The 2,500-nt window shown below is 27.0% G+C and overlaps 2 non-coding genes and 1 pseudogene across 2 annotated transcripts in view; all 3 read left to right on the forward strand.

Moving 5' to 3' along the window:
- Positions 1 to 318, forward strand: part of LOC129252003 (small subunit ribosomal RNA) — a 1,991-nt gene extending 1,673 nt beyond the window's left edge. Inside the window, exon 1 of the ribosomal RNA XR_008583205.1 lies at positions 1 to 318. This exon is cut by the window's left edge and continues 1,673 nt beyond it. This is a non-coding gene — a ribosomal RNA (small subunit ribosomal RNA).
- Positions 319 to 912: 594 nt separating this feature from the next.
- Positions 913 to 1,093, forward strand: LOC129251984 (5.8S ribosomal RNA; annotated as a pseudogene).
- A 442-nt stretch (positions 1,094 to 1,535) lies between these two features.
- The window catches only part of LOC129252017 (large subunit ribosomal RNA), a 3,986-nt gene continuing 3,021 nt past the window's right edge, over positions 1,536 to 2,500 (forward strand). The window contains exon 1 of the ribosomal RNA XR_008583215.1: positions 1,536 to 2,500. This exon is cut by the window's right edge and continues 3,021 nt beyond it. This is a non-coding gene — a ribosomal RNA (large subunit ribosomal RNA).

The following is a 2,500-nucleotide window of genomic DNA, read 5'->3' on the forward strand; positions in this document are numbered from 1 at the left end:
CGTGTATTTCCTAGACCGAGAGGTCCGGGTAAACCGCTGAACCACTTTCATGCTTGGGATTGTGAACTGAAACTGTTCACATGAACTTGGAATTCCCAGTAAGTGCGAGTTATTAACTCGCATTGATTAAGTCCCTGCCCTTTGTACATACCGCCCGTCGCTACTACCGATTGAATTATTTAGTGAGGTCTCCGGACGTGATCACTGTGACGCCTCGTGTGTCACGGTTGTTTCGCAAAAGTTGACCGAACTTGATTATTTAGAGGAAGTAAAAGTCGTAACAAGGTTTCCGTAGGTGAACCTGCGGAAGGATCATTATTGTGTTCCATATCCGTAAGAAAAACAAACAAACAAACAAACAAACAAACAGACAAGCAAACAAACGAACAAAAAGAAAAAAAAAAAAAAAAAAAAAAGAAAAAAAAAAAAAATTTATATAATTATTTTGAATCCATAATTCTTTTTATTCTTTTTCATTCAATTTGTGATCCATCAATTATATCATATTAAATATAATATATGATGGTACATTTTGTAATGTTTTTTCTTATTTTTTTCTTTTAAAAACCTTTAAACATGAAAATAAAAAGTTGTACTTATTATTCATTTGATTGAATGATAAGTTAATTTGTTCACAATAACAAAAGTGGTATATATTTATTATATTATTATATATACATAAAATGATTAAAAAAATACAAAATAATTGAATCATAATAAATACCACCACTGTATTATTGTTGAACTAAGACATTCGCAACTTAATAAAAATGTTTAGAGTTAAATATATTTGATATATATTATTGAAAGAAAATCAATTTATATATTATTAATATTATTTAATTTTACTCTTTCAATTAATATATGCAAAAAAAAATTGACATTTGTTATAAATAAAAATAAATAAAAAAATACTCTAAGCGGTGGATCACTTGGCTCATGGGTCGATGAAGAACGCAGCAAACTGTGCGTCATCGTGTGAACTGCAGGACACATGAACATCGACATTTTGAACGCATATCGCAGTCCATGCTGTTATGTACATTAAATTCAATTTTAAAGTACTGCTTGGACTACATATGGTTGAGGGTTGTAAGACTATGCTAAATAAGTTGCTTATTCTTTTATAAAAATAATTGAATTTAAGCAAATGTGTATATTATTGGATTTTAAATAATTCATAATATTAATAGCAAAAAAAATAAAGATATATAATGAATTTTATTTATTATATATTCTTTAAAAAAAAAATCCTCTCAAATAAAATGAAATGATGAAAATATTGAATCTAAGTATTCTTTACAAAAAATTTTCATATTATTTATATATATATATAAAATAATAATTTATATATGTAATTAAAAGGAGGAATGTCTAGCATAAAAATTAAATTTTTTATTCTAGGATTGCCTCATTTTACATTATTATTATTTTTATATATTTACAATATATAAAAGGAGAAAAGAAAAATAGAGATGAAAAGATGATATAATTTTTTTATTAAATTGTGAGAAGATAAAAAAAGAATATTAAAACAACCTCAACTCATATGGGATTACCCCCTGAATTTAAGCATATTAATGAGGGGAGGAAAAGAAACTAACAAGGATTTTCTTAGTAGCGGCGAGCGAAAAGAAAATAGTTCAGCACTAAGTCACTTTGTCTATATGTCAAATGTGAGATGCAGTGTATGGAATATCTTAATATCTAGTATGAGAAATTAACGATTTAAGTCCTTCTTAAATGAGGCCATTTACCCATAGAGGGTGCCAGGCCCGTATAACGTTAATGATTACTAGAAAGATATTTCCAAAGAGTCGTGTTGCTTGATAGTGCAGCACTAAGTGGGTGGTAAACTCCATCTAAAACTAAATATAACCATGAGACCGATAGTAAACAAGTACCGTGAGGGAAAGTTGAAAAGAACTCTGAATAGAGAGTTAAATAGTACGTGAAACTGCTTAGAGGTTAAGCCCGATGAACCTGAATATCCATTATGAAAAATTCATCATTAAATAATTAAAAAAATAATGTGCATTTTTTTCATATAAGGACATTGTAATCTATTAACATAATAAAGTATTTATCAAAAGATCATTGGTGATATTAAGTTTATTTAAATTAATTTGCTTTTTAAGCATATTAACATAAAATAAATACTAATGATTTGATAAAGTGTTGATAGATTTTATTATATATAATGCTAAAATTCATTTTTTGAATTTTACAAAAAATTTAATATCTATGATATTAATATTTATTTGTATGCATTTATATGATTAACAATGCGAAAGATTCAGGATACCTTCGGGACCCGTCTTGAAACACGGACCAAGGAGTCTAACATATGTGCAAGTCATTGAGTTATATTAAACTTAATGGCATAATTAACTTAACTTAAATATAATGGGATTAATTTTTAGTCTATTTTTTAATAAATAGTCAATTAATTCAATCCCGGGGCGTTCCATATAGTTATGTATAATGATAATTTATTATT

This window comes from Anastrepha obliqua, unplaced genomic scaffold, assembly GCF_027943255.1.
Source record: "Anastrepha obliqua isolate idAnaObli1 unplaced genomic scaffold, idAnaObli1_1.0 ptg000136l, whole genome shotgun sequence".
NCBI lineage: Eukaryota > Metazoa > Arthropoda > Insecta > Diptera > Tephritidae > Anastrepha > Anastrepha obliqua.